At 47.1% G+C, this 19,399-nt stretch overlaps 1 protein-coding gene and 1 pseudogene across 1 annotated transcript in view; both read left to right on the forward strand.

Annotated features, from left to right (window-relative positions):
* The window catches only part of LOC100721905 (serine/threonine-protein kinase 24-like), a 29,125-nt pseudogene extending 25,528 nt beyond the window's left edge, over nt 1-3,597 (forward strand).
* Cplx2 (complexin 2) overlaps nt 2,751-19,399 on the forward strand; it is an 81,631-nt gene continuing 64,982 nt past the window's right edge. Inside the window, exons 1-2 of the mRNA XM_005005167.4 lie at nt 2,751-2,891; nt 14,295-14,379. The gene's annotated coding sequence lies outside the window, so the exon portion shown is untranslated. The remainder of the gene's footprint in view (nt 2,892-14,294; nt 14,380-19,399) is intronic.

A 19,399-nucleotide genomic window follows, 5' to 3' on the forward strand; every position in this document is an offset into this window, starting at 1 on the left:
CATTTATGAGTTTCATGACCTTAGGCATGCCACACAATTTCTGAGACTCAGTTTCTTCTGTAAAATGGGGATTGGAATAGGCAGGAATGACTAGTTGAGAAAAAGTATAGGAAATGCTTAGCATAGTACCTAGCATCAGGGAAGCACTCAACAAGCTGCAATTATTGTTGGTAAGAGTTTAATTTTATTCTCATTTTGATAGCCTATCCACTTCTCCCCCACCTTATCCCAGCTCTCCATGTTGAGAATCTGTCCCAGCATTTCTCAGTTTCTACTATAACCCACTGCTTGTGTCTCCTACTAATGTAAAATTCTAGATGCCAGAAGCTGTGTTGTAGTTCTAGATCTTCAGCACGTATGACAGACAGTACCAGAAATAGTGTCACAACTTACAAACTATTTAATCATGGCTATCAGTCTGCCTTTTGGCTCTCAATTGTTTTAGATATAAAATGCTCAGAATAATGCCTACCAAATAAGATTGTGGTAAACATAAAATGGGTTTGTGAATGTGAAATGTTTTGAATGGTGTGAAGTGAGCTGTTGTTATGATTTTATCATCCAAGATGAAAAGAGGCTAGGCCTGTAACTCCATAGTCATGTATCTGTGACCCTCCATATTATGGTTTGAATGTGTTACCCAAGATTCATATGTTAGTGAGATAATTCCCAATGGAATAGTAGCGTAGGTAGGGGACAGGTCTTATGGGAGATGTTTCAGGTTATGAGGACTCCATCCAAATGCATGAATGCCAATTATAAGATAGCTTGTGGCTGGAAGGCCCCTTGTCTCTCCTCCCTATCTTCCTTTATGAGATAACGCAGTAAGAAGGCCTTCTGTGTTGGACTTCCCAGCCACTTGAAACATAAGCCACTACATTACTGTTTGTGATAATTACCCAGTCTGTGGTATTAGTTACAGCAGCACAGGCTCAGATCCTCCACTTCCCTCCTTCCCTACCCATATGCTCCTATTTCCTTAAACATTCTTAGTTCATTTACACCTCATATATAATTCCACAATGACCTGCACAACAATAGCTCAAGCCTTTGCAAAGAGAAAGATACCCTAAACACACTGCTACAAGAGCAGTTCCACTCAGAATGCTAACCAAGACTGGATTTGCAGTACAGGCATGATCCTTGATCCACTGTAGTTTCAGTTCTAACAGGAGGAAAATCGAAGATAAATAAGTAAATATATAAACACAATCAGCACTGTGTGTCTGCTGGTTTCCCATTCTCAGATTCAACCAGCTTTGCATTCAAAATATTTGGGGAAAATTTATATTTGTACTGAAAACATTTTTCCTTGTCATTATTTCCTATACAATACATTATAACAATTATTTATATAACATTTAGATTGTATTTGGTATTATAAGGAACCTAGAGATGATTTAAAGTGTATGGGAGAGTGTGGTTAGGTTGTATGCAAACACTCTTGCACTTTACATAAAGGACTTGTATGTCCTCTAATTTTAGTATCAGTGGGGGATCCTAGAAACAATTCTCCAGATACTGAGTGATGACTGTAAAGTGATTTTAAAGAGTAATAAGCACTAAAAAATTAAATTAGTTCTACAGAGTAATAGGGGAAGAAAGCATTAGGTGGTCAGAGGTCTCTTTGAGGAGATGACAGTGGAGCTAAAACCCAAATGGCAAGAAAGATTCGGCCATGTGAGTCAAGACGATGAGACTCTCAAGCAGAGAAAATAGCAACTAATTTCTTTTTTAATTCTAAAAGCAGTTTGTTAGAAAATGGAGGTCATCACAGGGAGCATTTCTGACTCATGGGAGATACTGGTGATAAGATAAGCATGCTGCCCTGAGGGGCCTTGCAGGCTGCCATAAAAATACTGAACTCAGAAGAGCAACCACATAAAGAAAAGGACATTCCTTTGAGTTCTGCTATGCATGTGTACATTCATTCAGCAGGTATAATCTACTGTGTGTCCATCACCATGCTGGGAGATGGAGATACAGAGAAAAATAAAATACGACACCAGTTTTGATGAATCTGGTAGCTGAGAAAAAAAAAAAAATATATATATATATCTCACGATGTCATAGGAAATCTAGAAGATGGATTTATCACTAAGCTAGGCTAGGAGACCCTAGAGATATTACTGTAGGGGTAAGAAATTTTTCACTGAAAACAAAAGCACCTTTAATTTACAAATTAAGGATGAGTAGTAGAGAGAAAGAAAACTGCAGCCCAACAGAACAAACAACAGGTGCTAAGGTACTGGGGTGAGCCTTTCAGAATGAGTGATCCTGTTATGGTGAAAACACAGCTGGAAGGGGGTTCAGGGTCTTGCCAGCGAAGTGCCTAACATACCGTGTCTTTGGAAAGATCCTTCCCGGGGCCATGGTAGATCACAGTCGGGAGTGAGTTACAAGAGGCAGTTGGACCAGGGACTGGAGTTCGCAACCGAACAGGTACCGTGAAACCTGTGTGTGTTTATTGGTCACGGGAAGGGAGGAAGGAGGAGAGTTCTGAGGCAGGATGCCCTAGCGACCGACCCCAAGTCCCCAAACTTCGGGGCAGAGCGGTGTTCGGGGAACTCGCATCCTCCCGGGCTCCACAGTCACCTCTGCGGCGCCCTCTCCCGTCCCCGCCAGCCCCCGCCTCTGCTCAGGAGCCGGGTCTCCCAGGAGCGGGGCTGCCCCCGGAGGAGGCTCTCGGCGCGGCGCCCTGCAGCGCGTCTGCTCCTCCGGCGGGCGGGCGGGCGGACGGTGGAGGGGCTGCGGCCCCCCGCGAGCACATGTGCTAACCCGGCAGGAGGGAGCGGCTGGCGGAGGAGTGCGGGAAGAGGGGGAGGGCGAGGCGCCACAACCTCGGTCCCGGGCGCCGGCTTCGGCGGCGGCGGAGCTGCAGCCTCCAACAGGTTCGTAGAACGCGCGCTCGCCCGCGGCTCAGCCGCCGCCTCCTGGCCGGAGCGGCCTCGCCGCAAAGCCCCGGCCGAGCCCCGCGCTGCCGGCGCCCGGGCGGCTCCCCGGCCTCTCCCTGCCCGGCCGCGCTCCGCGGCAGCCGGCTCCGCCAGGGCGAGGCGGGGGCGCGCTGGGCGCCTTCTCCCTCGAGGAGCGGCTCGGGGACAGCTCCGCGCCCGGGTCCGCGCTGCACGGCGGGCTCTCTGCTCCGCTCTGCGGGCTCCGGTCCGCAGCCCGGCCGCCCAGGGCTCCCCTCGCCTGCGGGCTGCGCTGCCCGCGTCAGCACCGCGCCGGCGGACGGCTCCCGGCCGCGGGGTCCCGGGCAGCCACCCCCGAGCCCAGGCCCGGCCTCCGCCGCTCCTGCGGGGTGGGTGGTGGCACCGACTGGGGGATTTCGGCTTCTCCGGAGCGGCGGCGCGGGCGAGCCGGAGGGGGCCTAGCCGCAGCTGCGCGTCCCTGGCGTGGGTCTGCAGTTCGCCCAGGCCTGGAGGTGCAATGGCGGGGCTCGGCCGGGAGTCCGGAAACGGTGGAAGGAGAGCAAAGAAGAGTCCCGGGCTCCTGTGGGGCGAGCTGGGCCTAGTCTGGCCCGGAGGAGGGAGCACTCGGTCCTCCTGCCTCCAGGTCCCCTCCCCCAGCTCAGGGCCCCGGACTTGGGAGAGCTAACCCTGATGCCCGCGGCTGGCAGCTGCGTGCACTGACTCTGCTGTCCCCGGAACATCCCTAGAAAGTGTGAGGCTGAGTTTCCGTGGGGGGGGGGGCAGGAGCCTCGGGGAAGCCGCGGGAATGCACGGGGCAGCTACGTGCTCCCCCTCCCTCTCGTCCAGGGTTCCACCCCCACCTCCCGAGAACTCCCGGCCCGCCAAGAAGGGTGGGGGTAGGAGGCGACCCGGGAAGCAGGTTGGGAATGCTGCTTAGCTCTGGGAGACCGCAATTAGCAAGAAAAGAGGTTGAGGGAGTCTGCGAAGCTGGGAGGATCCCAGGCAGGGAAGCCAGCTCCGCGGCAGGAAACCAAAGGCGAAAGAGAAACCTTTTCTCTGGGAGCTGAAGCTGGGAGGGCCCTCGGATCACGTGACACTCCAGCTCACTGATGTTCTCACCAGGAGACCGGGCTTGAGGGGCAGAGGTGATCACCCAAGGTCACTCAGTTATTTAGTAGCTTAAAACTCAGGCTCTTCAACTCTTGGGGCTATTGTTTAATATTCATGGAGAAATTGTAAAGTCTCAGAAGCAAGAAGAGCAAAGTGCTTTCCATTCTGAGTCCAGTCCCAGCTCTGTGACTTACTAACATGTGATTATGTGCAAGTAACCCCCTGAGACCATCTGCAGCTATAAAAAGGAAATGATAAGATTAATAGTACCCACTTGGGGTGAAGCTACAATGAAATAGCTATGTAATAAGCTCTGTGCCGTGCTTACCACATAGTAAATACTCAAAACAAGCTAACTACTATTAATGCTACAGACATGTGCTGCAGATATATTATACACCAAACACTGGCTGTGTCCTGGAAAGGTGGAAAAGTGTCCCAGTGAAGCAAAAAAGAAAACACAGAGTTGCAATATTGTGTGATCAGTATCGCGACTACTAAGCAAGACTGCAATTTCAGAGGCAGGAGTGTTGCCCTGTAGGGGGAAGGGGAGAAGGTCCTCAGACAGATGGAGCTGTGTGTAAAGGCTTAGAGGTGTGAAATCACAGTCACCAGGTGACGTCACCATGCCAGAAGGTTCTCAGAATGGGGACTGTGGAATGAAACTAAAGTCTGAAGCCAGTCGTCAAGGACTTTTTCATAATACAATATTTCAAACACATTTTTAAAAACAGAAACAGCATAACTTCCATGCCCTCCTCATCCAGCTTCAGCAGCTGGACATTTGCTCATCCCGACCTGCCCACTCTCATCCCACACCTCCACACCCTTGTGACCTCACATATACACAGTGACTTATTTTGAAGCAAGCTGAGACATTTTATGGTCTAGTGCCAAAGGATTTTTCAGATCAATAACAACTTTTGCCATTCAGATGCTGTACCACCTTGAAACTCACTAACCCAAATTTCCTCTTCCTCTTCCATCTGCTCTGAACATTCCTTTCCTTGGCTGAAAATTTTGGGAGACAGGCCACATTGGTGATAAGTCACAGGATTAGAAGAACCTCCCAGAGACAAAATAGAACAAAATATGAAGGGAATATCAACTCCCAGAATGTTTAATCAAGCCAGAATTCTCTCATCCCACTACCTCCAATGGGACTATAGGCCAGTGTCTATTTGAAAAGCAGCTCAAAAGACAAATTGAGCCCCAGAAGGAAAAAGTTTCCCTTTCAAAGTAATCCAAATCATGAACTCATACATCAAGAAGGCCTGTGGTTATGGAAATCATTGGTTTGGAAATCATCAAGCCACATTTTACAGATGAAAAAGACAAGGGTCAGGAATAAGGGGGAATTTAACCAAAGTTCCATAGCACTGGGTCCAAGGCCAAGATCTTTGAACTCATAATCTGCAGCTCTTTACAGTTCACATTTTGCCTGGCAGATTCAGCTTCAGAGTTCTTTGTTGCATCTACCACAAGGAATGCTATTCCCTTCCTCAGACCAAAGAGGTGATAGGAGAAAGAGAAGCAGGACAAGCAATGTCTTCTTTGTTCTCAAGAGGAAGTCATATATGATGATTAGCTTTCAGATCCCTTTTTGGTTACTTTTCTCTCTTTGCTGGGACAAAATACCTGACACCCAAAACTAAGGAAGGAAAGGTTTATTTAGCTCACAGTTTGTGGAGGTTTCACTCCATAATCAGCTGGCTCCAATGCAGGGTGGTATAGCACAGGGGCAACACTTCATGGCAGCAGAAGACAGCATAACACCAAGAGCAAAAAGGTGGAAAGCAAGCCTCTTTTTCTCCCTTATACTGTAAACAGGCTGTGCCCCTTGGGTGGGTGTAGCACTCATACCATCTTCATGTGCCCCTCTTATACCCATTGAGAATGTTTACAAAGTAAGGACCCTGGCTCCCTGCTGAATCACTTAAACTTCTGACCTTTTCAAACTGACACAATGGACAGTCTCCTAGAGAGGTAAGGCATGTCCTTTGCACCCCAAGATGGAGAGCTGCTGAGTTACTTAATCACATCAACCATAACAGATCCCTTGACAAATTTCCCTTCCATATACGTTCAAAGTTAATTAAAGCTAAAGGTAGTGGCCCCTGCCTTCTGGTTTGTCTACTAAATCTCCTGGCAGACCCAGTGGTTCTCATTAGCTAAAGGCTCTGCAGTCAAACACCCATATCTCATTTCTGTGGATTTCTCTAGTCCTGTTTATCTTAATCAGATTCATGCAAAGTGTTCTTTTTCCCGTTTACCCTAAATTTGGCCCCAGATGCCTCTGAGCTACAGCCTACACCTCCCTTGGCATGTTAATCAGTAGTGTTTGGCCCAGGTCCTGGCAGGACTCTGAGTTCTTATGCCTTTTTGGAGAAAAACTCTCTCCTATTATTGATTAAATGTGACAGCTGTGATGGGAATCTGTACACCAGTCAGGCTCTGGGGTTCTAACAACACACATCAGTGTTTTCACTTTTCAGGGAGGCCTCTGTCTGCAGAATGAGGGACATAGTAGTTCACAAGTCCCTCTAAGTCTCAGAGGGACAAATCAGAACATAGGTCTCAGCATCTCCAGTGAAGGGAACTGAGCAGAGAATGACTGATGAAATTGCTTTACTTCTGGTAGTATCGTGGCAGGCAAGACAAAGGGAAGGTGGTAAAAATAGCAAACCTCAGCTTGTGAAATTATCCCAGCTATTAGCCTGGGAAGAGACCGATTTAGACGCATTGTATTACCTAGGCCTAGTTGAATTGCAATATATAGAGTCCCAAAGGGACTTAGTAAGTCTCAACTCTTCCTTCAAGATACTTATTCATTGAGTGACTATTCTATGGCAGGCATTCTTCCAGGTACTGGTGACACCACAGAATAAGACACCTCTGATATCCGCTCTCCTGAGGCTTACAGCCTCACAGTAGGCACCATCATTAATGACAATTAAAAACTAAATATGGAAACATACAAACAGGCAAGTGAGAAAGCGCTTTCTGAAATGATGACATGGAACAGAGGTCTGAATAACAAAGAAGTTGGTGGTGTTAAGCTGTGATGAAGAATACTCTAGACAAAGGAATTAGCCCTGGCAGAGGCCCTAATGTGAGGATGGACTGCTTAGTGAGATCCAGTGGAGCAAAATGAGCGGACAGGGGGGTGGCAGTAGATAAGGGGAAGGAGGGAGCAGGATTAGATCGTGCAGAGCCTTCTGGGCCATGATCAAAATTTGGGATTTTAGTCAAAATGTAATGAGTTATTGCTGAGTGGTTTGATTTATTTATTCTTCATTTGTGGTACTGGGAATTGAACTGAGGACCTCACGCTTGCCAGGCAGGCACTACGCCACTGAGTTGTATCCCCAGCCCTGCTGAACAGTTTTAAATAAGAGATAACACCAGGCTTTAGTTTTTAAACTGTGCCTGTGGTTGTTGCATGGAAAATGGATGATATGAGATGCTGGGCTGGGCACAAAGGAAGCAGGGAGGGTGAAGCACAGCTGCCTCCTCCTCTTCTTCCTCCTCCTCCTCCTCTTCCTCCTTCTCCTTGTTATAGTCAGCATTCAGTCAAGGAAAAGATATGTAAACAAGAGCCACTGACCATCATGAGGAGGGCTGCCTGGGGTGGGGATATAAAATGCATTGTGGGTTCACACAGCTGAGACGTTACTCAGGCCCCAGGCTGGGGGAGATCAGGGAAGGCTTCATAGGGGTGGGCGATGAATGTTGAGTGCACTGGGGTGGAGCACAGGGAGTCCAAGAGGCAACGGGGACAGCAATAAAGTGCACAGTGCAGAAGCCCGGCTGCCTAGGTGCAAACCCTGGTCCTGTCATTGAGCAGCTGGGTAGATTTATGCAAGTTTTCGCCTCTGTGTGCCTGGAAGTTCTCATGCTTAAAAGAGGTGCTGAGGGCCCAAATCCTTATTACAAGGGGTTTCTGTGAGAATTGAGCAGGATAAAGCTGATGAAGCATTCAGTCCTGGCACCTATGAACGCTGCTCAATGAAAATGGGGTAAGGCAGGGGTGAGAGAGCAGGAAGCGTAGGGACTTGGAACTTCGGGTCAGAGATGCTTCTCCTGCTCTGTAGGCGATGAGGGGCTCCTAAGCAGAGAGGTTAGGAGAAAGGACTAAGATAAAAACTAAAGTCTGGAGCTGGAAGGGTGCTTACTCACAGCTGCAGAGCCAGGCAGAACTGCCATTCATCTCCCCTACTGATCCAGTATCTGCAGGAGGGCAAGAACAAGATGTATTTTGTTCTACCATTGCATATTCAGTATTAGAGAGAATGCTTTGGACATTCTCAGTAAATATTTGTGGAATGAATGCATTGCGGAATCAGTGACTTAATAGGCTAACATCAGAAACCTTGAATCCTCTAGAAGGTCAAAGTATTTAGGAGGGTGGAGAAACTACTCTCAGGGAAATAGATGAAACATCCAGAGGTGTCATCCTGAGAGTATCAAGCCCCTCCAAAGCCCAGGTTTTCTTGCGACAAAAGACACCACCGCCCACACTTCCCCTGCCGCCCCCTCAATAGGCAGCAAGCATTGCGGCACAGGGTTCAGAAGTTAATCTTGGTAAAGTGCCTGGGAGATGAAAACCGTTCCCCAGACATGCAGCGTGGTAATTGCCAATGCGGACAAGAGGCAAGTCTTTGTGTTCCACAAAAACCAGCCATTAGAATTCCTGTCTCTGTCAGGAAGCTGTGACAGGCAGGCAGGCAAGTAGGGTCTTGCAGTTCAAGCAGCAGATGGCAAGAGCATCTCTGCGCCAGCTCTCCGTGCTGCACGCCTACTCAGAGCAGGCTCAGAGCCAGGCGATTCTCCCTGGGAGAGAGCCCCAGGCCTGGCGCTTCCTAGCTCGGTGATTTGGGGCAAATCCTATCACTTCTCGTAGCTTCAAGTTCATCATCCGAAAAATGGGGCTGATATTACTGGATCACACTGGTTCGTTTTGCCTAGTGATGGGATGTGTGCAAACGTGCCTTTTGATTCTGTCAGTAACCTTGTGTGATGAGCATTATCATCCCATTTTCCAAATGTGGAAATAGAAACCCAGGGAATGGGCCACTGAGTCATTAATCTCTCCTGAACCCCTACAATGGGATGATACCTGTTTTAGAAGCTTTAGAGACAATGAATGGAGCAAAGGAAAAGATAGCTCAAATCCTAGTGAGGAGACAGCAAGAAGTAAACACATAAAATAATTTCACTAGATCCTATAAATGCTAGGAGGGAAATACAATGAGAGTGGAGTGTGCAAAGAAGGTTGAGGGCTATTTTAAGACAGATTTGTAAGGTTGTTTAAGATAAGACTTTAAGGAAGAGGTATTGAAGCTGACATCTCAATGGGGAGGAAAAAATTGGCTACAGGACAAGCATCCAGCCAGGAGGAACAGAAAGTCCAGATGCCCTGAGGCAGGAAAAAGCCAGCCAAGGTTGCAGGATAGAAACCAGGTGAGCAAGAGGGAGAATGGTGGATAGAAAGGGTGGAAAGGCTACAAGGTCAAGTCAGAAAGGCCTTGAATGCTGTGTGAACTCTTTTTGTGCGGTAGAGGAGTGGTGTAATCTAAATTATGGTACGTCACTTCCCTCGGTCACACAGCCAGTAAGGGGCTTGATGGGGATAAGCCCGTAAAACTATCCCCTGAATCTTCCCTGAGGCCCACAGGCCCCACTGCCATCTCCAGGGCAGGTCAGCCAAAGGGCAGGCCAAGGATGCATCTGCAAGATTCACCTGCTGGGAACTAAATCCATCAGCCGCCGACTGCCAGTGGTCACCACAGTGGCTTGCAGACAGCATCCTAATGCCATGAGGCTGGAGTGGGAAGGAGATGACAAAGGGCCAGCCGAGGCCTGCACAAGGCCAGTGATAGAGGAACCTGGCCCAGCTGTAAAATGTAAGAGCTTAAGACCTAAGCCATGGTATAGTTAATATAGCATTCTAAATAAAATTAATGACAAAATCCATGATAAAGTATCAAAATTTTTAATAAAGAAAAGGGTACAAAAGAACTGGGTTTAAGGGGAGGCAAGTAGGGTAAGTCAAAGCTGGGGACATCACCTGAGATCAGAGCTGGGATCACAAGCCAGTCTGCCCATGACGAATTATGAGCAAGAATTGGTTCTACCACTCAGAGCCACCGTCTGTCCCTCCTTGGAGACACAAGCTGAAGGCAGGGGTTGCACAGTGAGGAGGGGGTGCAGGGCTGCCGCCTCAGGCACTGGGGAATGATTAGGTGGCCTGCATTCAGCCTCATCCCTGTGTATTATGGAGCTGGGATAAGGGGCATCCTCTCTCAGGCCTCGATTTCCCCATCTGTGAACCCAGCTCTAAAATGTCAGTTTCCTATGATTCAGGAAGATAATGCAGACGTCTTTCCATGCCTGGTAACTTGAAGCATGGAACCCTCATCATCATTGCCTGAGCACAAGTTAGAAATGCAGAGTCTCAGCTGCATCCAAAGTCTGCTGGATCAGAATCTGCATCTTAACAAGCCTTCCAGGAGATTGGCATGCACATTAAATCCCAGTAAACAGTTGATTCTTGGCACATAAGACATGCTTGTGAAGTGTTAGTGTTGCTTCCCTGCCCACCCAGCACACAGTGAGTGCCTGACTTCAGGCAAGGGGAAAATCTCAAGTTGGAAAGAGAAGTTCCTGAGGTAGATCCTTCATGCATTTTAAATTTAAACCCTGAAGCCAGGGAGTCTGACCGTGCTCTTCCTACATTTCTCCATACGAGTCCTCCATGTTGTTCATCTGTAAAATGGAAATAAAAATGGCAAGAAACTTCTATAGTTGCTGTGAAGATAAACTGAGATGATGTTAGGAAAACAGTCATCTGAATGCTTGGCACGAAGTAAGTGTTCAAGAAACATTTGCTTTTTTGCTGATGGTAGCAGTGGTGGTTCAATGAATTGTTATTGGGAACAGCCTGTGTGATTCAATGGAATAGATAACATTCATATAGCATTTAGCTATTTATAAACTGCTTTTGTTTATATCATTTTAATTGGCTGTCATAACCCTTTGGGTAAAATGCTGCAAGATGTATCCATCTTACAGAGAAAAAGAAATCTGCCCTTTGGTGAAATGACTTGTCCAAGTTAGCCAGGTTTTAGATCCCCAGAATCGAACACTGAACCCTAAGTCAGGAATAGAACATCCAATCCGTAACCACGGAATAAAGACTAGCGTCAACCCTGGAAATGGGATATTGTCTGGCTTTCTTATGTTAGAGAAGGAAAGCTGAGGGCTGTGTAGGAAGAGAGGCTTGTTCAAGGTCACCCAGAGCATCAGCCATGAAGTCAGAGCCCAGCTCCCATGGCTTCCAGGCTAGAATCCTCCCAAGATTCAGACCCACCACTCTCACCAGATTGCTCAGTACTCTGGGCAGGTATAGTGGCCAGGAAGCATTCCAGTTCCACCTACCCTTCCAGCTCAATCAGAGGAGGAGTGCAGAGGCTCACTGTTGCCAAGGTGAGAGATGCACGGTTGCTAGGACACCATTTGGAACCAGTCAGGTAGCTGCTGGGGCTGGGGCTGGGGCTAGAGCAGGTACCTGCCATGGTGATTTTCTTGGAAGCCAGGACAGGACTCCCAACTCCCCAGGGTGAGTCAGCCAATGAGAGAGTTGCCTCCCATAGTCTGGCCCATGTCACTGCACTGCTTTGACCAGGAGGCTAAATCCCCTCCTTCCTCAGCTCCACATCTCAGCAAGCACCAATGCCCACTTTTCCTATCCTGCCCTAGCACCTTCCCTGTCTATGGCCTATCAAAGTCCACCCTCACCCCCACACCCTTAATGACTCTAAGGAATCTCTCCTGAAGCACCAAGCAGAAACTATGAATGGATCCCCATCACCTTAAGCTTCTCTGAGGCCCTCAGAAATGGGCCTGACAGCCTCCCTGCTCATCTTTCACCCCAAAGCTCTAGCCAACTCCTCCAAGTCCCTGGGTAAACTGTACTCCCTCCATGCCTTTGTGATGCAGTTTCTTCCGCCTGAAATACTCTTCCCACTCTCCCGTCCTCTTGGCCTAACTGACCTTCTCAGGAAAGCCCTCCCAGTTGCTCCTGGATAAGTGAAGCACCTTGGGCAAACCCACCCTAGGGTGGGAGTCACACTCCATTTCACTTTCCCCACCAAGCTGTGAGCTTTTTACACTGCACTTTTAGAGTAACGCAGGAGACCTGGGTTCCAACTGTGGAAGATCAAGCGCTGATTGAAACTCTTTTCCCTACTCTGTGGGACAGGAATTATGACATGGGCTCTGCCAGGGTAATGAGAGCATCAGAAATAACGGTTATGAAGAACCAGAAATATGGCAAACGCATCAAAAGCGTTCCTCCCCCCACAGGGAGGACGTCTGCTGTGTGAGGGGACAACGTGTAGAATGTTTCCATTCAGTTTAAAGTCGTCTACCTGAGACTTGCTCTTTTAGATTCCCAGAAGCTCCTGGAGCGAAGTCATCCTGACACGGTCCGTGTCATTATTCATGTTTGCAAACGTTTCCTAGGCACCTACTATGCACAGCAACCATGCTAGCTGTTTGGAACTCAGCAGTACTGGTGGGTTAACATTAAACATTTAATTGCAACACCTAATTTTCTTGTCTTCCCTTCTTAAAGGTCAGACAGCTGACACTGCACCAGGTGGCCCTGCCCAAAGACAGGGAAGGTGCCATGTGCACTGAGATGTCCTTTCCCTGGGCAAACAGCAGGCTGCATCCCATGAACTCCCTTCCCCCTCAATCCCTGATTCGGGTTCATCGGAAAACAGTGATTCTGCCCTGTTTCCAATCCAGCTGTGAATTTTAAATTCAAATATTGTCACCTCCCTAAGAGTAGGAATCATGCCTGCCTTATTCCCGGCTGTGCCACCAGCAGGTAGAACATGGCCTGGCATAGTCAATCACCCGCTTAGTCCCTCACTCATTCATCCATTCACTCAACAGATGCTTACCAAGTCCTCCTAAGCGCCAGGCTCGGGGAACAGCCAGGCCTTGCCTTGGGGACCTCCTATTCTGGCAATGGGTAGGGGACTGATGTTGTGTGAGTGGATTACAATGCCATGGAGAAAGTTAAGCGTGGTCACATGGCTGAGGCTGAGGGTCATATTGCTGTTTTCCAAGGTGGTCCCCAAGACTGCTGGTGATGTAAAGGCCTGGAGCCAGCTGTCTGTGCTGGGATCCCTGCTTTAGCATGCACTGTCTCAGTGATCTGGGCAACTGTTCATTCTTCTGAACTGCCAACACCTTCTTCTGTAAACAAGACAATGAGACAATAACATCTGTTCCCCTAGACCACTGTGAGCAGGGCTGTGGTGACAGGAAAGAAGAGGAAGCAGTCAGGGAAGGATACAACCAACTGTTCTGAGGGATCAGGGAGTTGGCACCATCACAGGTCTTTTTGGTAGCCTTGACCCTCTTGCTCAGAAGCTGCAACAGAAAGCAGAATCTGGGGTGGGAGGAGCTACGACGGTAGGTTCGAATCCCAGCTCTGCACCTACCTCGATGTGATCTTGATGAGATGGTTTAGTCCTGCCTGTGCCCATCCTCTCCCTTATAAAACGATGAGTTGATTTGACCTAACTAGTCCCCTGTAAGTGAAAGCAAATCTACCAAACTTGTCCTACAGTGCAGTCGACAAATAATGGCCAGATGCCCACGTTCTATAGGCCACATGCAAGATCTGGAGTCAGTCCTTGCCTCGTAAAGACTGTCTTGTGCCCCTAGAATAAAGCAAGGAAGATGATTTAAATTTGAGGGGTTACAGTGCAGCAAGAATCTTCACAGGCACAATCTTATTTCACAATAGTTATAAACAATGCTTCTATAGCACTTAGTGTAGGAGATTGGTACTATTAAGAGCTCCATTTTGTAGATGAGGAGACTGAGGCTCAGAAAGACGGATGTCCCCAGATCCAAACTGAAAATCAGATATGATTGACAATAAGGCCTGTCCATTAATAATGCTCAGAAAACACATTTAAGTCCTAAAAACAGCATGGGCAGGGTATAAGCCAAAGTGCAAGATGAACAAAATGGGAACCTGCTATCAAATTGAATGGAGGTAGAGTCAGGAATTGGGTTTGAAGCCAGACAGGTGCCTTTCCTGCCCAGATCCTGGATAGAACCAAGAGAACGGGTAGAAGCCTGGGGAGTGGTGAGGACGTAGATTCAGTGACACCTGGGCTTCCAGGCCCATTCAGGAAGGCAACTCCAGAGCTCTCTCTTCACCTCAGAATCCTCTCTGTTCCTCAGGAAGTTGAGCATCTCTGACATGCTGCCTGCAGTGCCCAGTGACTGAGGTCTTCTGCACACCAGCTCTGCACACCAGGAAGCAAAGGTAAGGGTGCTGCCCAGGGTCACACCCATGGGTGATATTCAGGGACACTTCCCCACCCTGCTTTGGGAACTCTGATGAAGATGGTCGTGGTGACATTTCCTACCCCTGTGATTGCCAAGGATACTCCTACGTTGCAATGTGATGGGTCAATTTGGTGACATGGAAGGGCAAAGTTAGACTGAATCTTCAGAGTTGTGTGCAACAGAAAAGTTTTTTTTTTTTTTTTTTTTTTTCTGGTGTATTATCTTCCTCCATGCTTCCCTTGAGCTGAGGTGTACATTGTTATCCCCAGTCGCAGATAAGGAAATTGAAGCTAACACATAGGAAAAGACTTGCCCAAAGAGATCTAGCTAATAGGAGCTGAGGTTGAATTGCAACCTACTTTCGTTCGTCTGTGGCCCAGTGACCTATGCATACCGTAGGCGCTTGGCACATTCTTGACCAATGAATGATCTAATTGACGAGGTGCCCAAGATGAACAGCAAAGCAGGGCTGAGCTACAACCTGACGCTGCAGTCATGGCAGGCCCTGCGCTCCTCCTGCTGAATCACAGCCTTTTGCTTTTGATGCCCAGCACTCCAGCCCCTCCCCCAGCCCATCCCAGGATCCCAAACGCCTTGAGTGAGGTGTCCACTAACCCCTCCTGCTGAGACAGCGGGACAAAGTGTGCAGCAATCAACTTCAGCTCCTCTTCCATGTGGCCGGCCAAGCTCAGATCATACCCGGCGTCACTTCATCCACGTTGTCTCTTCCCCACCACCCACCACCAGTAATCCAATGTGCATAGTTGTAAACTTGTTTCTTTAAATAAACAGTCTCGAGTTTCATACCAAATAGTCTTTTAAGAGGAGGAACGTCTCCAGGCCACCTCATATTTAGCATACAGTGAGCCACATATTTGCACAGAGAGAATGTGTGTGGATATAGAGATCGCTTGATCGCTATAGATATCATTGCTCATCCAGATGGGAGCTATTTATGATGCTGAGTCATTCACAGCGAATGCCACTGAGGAATTCCAGGCTGGGCTCTGAGCCCCAGCATCACAGACCTCATGGCTCCCTGCCTCACTGTTCACAAATGAGACAGACAGAGTGGACCCTATCACAGTGCAGGGACAGAAGAGGACATTTTGGCCAAAGAAATAAAGATTCTCTCTAACCAGGTCCTATTTTAAGTCACTGTCCTCTGTCCAGAGTACTCTCTCTTTAGAGGTGATGTAGCCCAACTCTTTCACTGTGAAGAAGAGAAAACGGATACCCAGAAAGGCTCGTCCCGTGTCACCCCAGAGTCCATTACAGAGCTGGTACTTGACCTTGAACCTTCTGATTACTGTCTGAGGCTCTTTCCAACCCCCCAGCCATTTTCTTGTTTTGTTTCTAATGTCTTTGCCCTTGGGAAGTTTGTAATGTATTTGGGAAGTTTCCTGTCCCCTACAAACTTAGCAATGTCACCGACTACTTCCTTCAGCTGGATTCTCCAGGACAACAATTGGGTCCCTCTTGTTTCGGTGCCCCACCCCAAGGTATTTGGGACCGTGCACACTGAGTACTCAATGCGTGTATACTAGGCATTACATAAAACCAAACTCAGTCCCAGTCCCTAATACCCTGGCTCTCCATTGGAAAAAGCACCCATTTGCCTCCACTCACTTTCTTGTCTCTAAGCCAGTTCTCTACCCATGCAAAAATAGACTCCCTCCCACTTGCCACCCACCTCTGCCCAATTCTATAATGAATCAATTTTATTAATAGGCTTTGGGATAGAAACGACAAAGGCTTTTTGTGAAAGTCACCCTTTATCTCCCTATATAGTTCACTTCTCAAAGAATTCTAATAAACAAGTCAAGAGGGATTCAGCCTTACATAAAATATTCATTAATCCACTCTTCCCCTTCATATAGAATGGGTTTAAGTATTCAGTTATCACTATCCTTGATTATAGATTCTATTCAATTGTTCTAAGAGAAAATGGGATGAGATGCAAGGAGCACTGGCTTTGGAATCAGGGCTGGGTTAAATGCTAGTTCTGCATCCATACTGATTGCACAGAGTATTGCACAATGTGACCCTCACAAAGAATTCACAGGTATTATGCCTCAAAGGTGAGTGTCACATAGTACACAGTGCATAGTTCAGTGCATGTTTATGAGCAGACAAACTAATAAACTGTGTTACAGTGAAACAGATCTGAAAAGGTGAAGGACGAAGTGACCTTGCATTCTGAGTTAAAGTCATGCCAGGAGGACGGTCTGAGAAGTCTTGGGAGGCAGACTCAAGAGAATAGGCTGCTGGTTGGGCAGTTTCTAGGCTGGAAAGGGAGATTGTTTCTCCAGCCCCTTGTACAAGAAAAGGGTTACCTCAGCTCAAGGAAAAGTTTGAGTCTGGAGTCTAGGTTCAAAGCAAGAATATTCCTTGAGACCCAAGAATGTGTCTTGTTAGCTGGACATGGTAGCACACATCTATAATCCCAGAATTCTAGGAGGCTAAGGCAGATGGATCACAAGTTAGAGTCCAACTATGGCAACATTATGAGACTCTTAAAAATTTTTTTTTAGGGGCTGGGGATTTAGCTCAGTGGCATAAGTGCCTTCCGTGCAAGCAGGCGGTCGTGAGTTCAATCCCTGGTACCGATAAAAAGGAAAAAGACCAAAAGAAAGTTTTTTTTTAAATGTAAAGATTGGAGGGATATTAGGGACATAGCTCAGTACCAGGGGAAAAAAGTATTTTCTTAACTGTTGAATTCTGCTCCCCCCACACAACTGTAGCCTGGTTAAAAGTAATGAAGTGTAGACAGCAGTACAGTAGATAGATAGTACAGCGTTAGTATGCAATAAATTGACTTCATTTGAGTTGACTCACTTGCCTTGATCTGAGGAGAGTTGATCTGATTGACTGAACTTCAATTGACCTGGGTAGTTTTGTACTTAGGGATGGACCCAGCTCTCAGACCTACCAAGAGAGAAGCTTCCTAGAAGTTGGGCTTAGCTAAGAAATGGTCGTATAACATAGGGAAGAACCCAAAGATGATGCTCTCAAGGACTTTTTTAAGGGGACTGGATCATAGCCAGGACTGTGAGAAAATTGTAGCAGTCTTGGCGTGGTTAGGGAGTATCACAGGCAGAATATCCCTTGGGCATCTTCAACATTTACTGGAATTGTGCTAGAATCTTACCCCTATTTTAAGTGAATAGATTCCTTTCTTCCTAGGCATGGAGGGCCACTTGGAACTACCCAGTTCAGAGGGAGGATAGCCTCTAGTTTAGGGGATTAAATGGACTCAACAATAAGAAGAGAAGCAGGTTGAGGCCAGGAGCCAGACAGAGCATCCTACTGCAGATGCTGAGATGGTTGACAGTTGGTTCTTCTGTTCGAGTGAGGATTTGGGTATCTGAGTGAAGCCTGATTGCAACTCCAGACTTGTATTAGATACTATTTTGCTAAAGAAACAGTGGCTTAAGAGCTACAGTATGGGGATCAGGTAAGACCTCTAGCATCACGATGTGGAGGATAAACTGCAGCACTAGGGGGTCTGACCTGCCCTGAGGCTGCTCCATACTGTTCTTGGCCAAGTCCACGTCTGATTCCACACTGGTGTGGGAACCCATCAAAGAATATCTATTTTCCCACTCCTTTTTTGTGCCTTCTAAAAGCCTGGGTATAGTTTAGGTGCCAGTGTTTGACTAATGAATAATAAGGTCAAAGCAAGGCTTAGAAAGCCAGTGGAATATTTCAAGACAGCAAGATGGAAAATTTCAAGATATCAAGATGGCAAAGGTCCAAAAACAGAAACACCAGCCAAAAAGAGAGAGCAGCAACCAAGATGCCCCTCAGAGTTTGGCTTCCAGGGAAAACTGAACTAAATAGAGTCAAGGGACAGAGTAGTGAGGTATAGGTTTAAAATAACACTCTTCAGAGGCCCACACTTTTGAGAAAAGTTCTTGAGAGCCATTAATAGGATGGGCTTGGAGAAAGGAAGGCTCCAAAGAAGCAGCTCTGGACTCCCCAACTCCACTTCAATCACAAAAGCTCAGTGGTTATTTGCTTTATATATTGAATTTCCACATGTAGTTTTATTTTTAAAGGACTCTTTGGATTTAAAAAAATGCATTTAAAAAGCACTGGTATTGAAATAGTCTAGGCAATTGAAGGCAGAGTGTCTGGATCCAAATCTCAACCTCATCCTCTTCTGATGGGACTTCAGGCAGGTGACATTTTGAGCCTCTAAGTTCTTATCCAGGAAAAATCCTCCTGAGACTCATGAGCACTAGCTACAATGTTCCAGTATTTCCTGGAGGCTGGCATTTGTGTAACTGATGCAATGTAAGATGACTTTGGGTGGCATGCAGACGAACATTTATTATTTTAATAGCTCAAAGTTGATGCATGTTAGAAATAGCTAAGTCGCATATGAAATTCTGTGATTTATGGGAATAATACAGCATTCCGTTTGAAAATAAAATTGTGTGTTGTTGCAAAAAGCAAATCAATTTAAAGAGAAATACTAAGTAAATGGATACTACCAATCAGAGAGGTACCAGAAGGTGGTACATGAATGACTGAAGTGTGGAGGAATTTGAGACAGTCTATGTAAAATATTAAATCACATTGTCTGTCACTTCAGAAGGGATCAAACAATGTCAGTTCTTTGTATCTTCTTCATGTCACCTTGTTGACTCATCTGGACTTAAGACCTGTCTCATTCACTGGGGCAGAGCAGGGGCTCAGGCCCAGGTGGCTGGAACACAGTATGAGGTGAGCCCAGGCAGGTAGCAGAGGATGGAGTCCAGTTGGGCAGTAACAATCACATCTGGTCAGGTAGCTGGCCACAGGCTCTTGGAGCAAGGAGGGCCTGCTGAGGGCAGCATTTTCCACGAAATGGGCATAAACTTTCATTGGTACCATGAGACAATTTTAAGAGTTATTCAGATATCAATTGAATTTTCCTGGGAGAGTTGCTTCCTTTCCGGTTGATTACTTCAAGGAGACAGTTTCAATTAAAGATGAATCTCTTCCTAATA

Source organism: Cavia porcellus, unplaced genomic scaffold (genome assembly GCF_034190915.1).
Source record: "Cavia porcellus strain 051 isolate PalLab524CR breed Dunkin Hartley unplaced genomic scaffold, mCavPor4.1 scaffold_19, whole genome shotgun sequence".
NCBI lineage: Eukaryota > Metazoa > Chordata > Mammalia > Rodentia > Caviidae > Cavia > Cavia porcellus.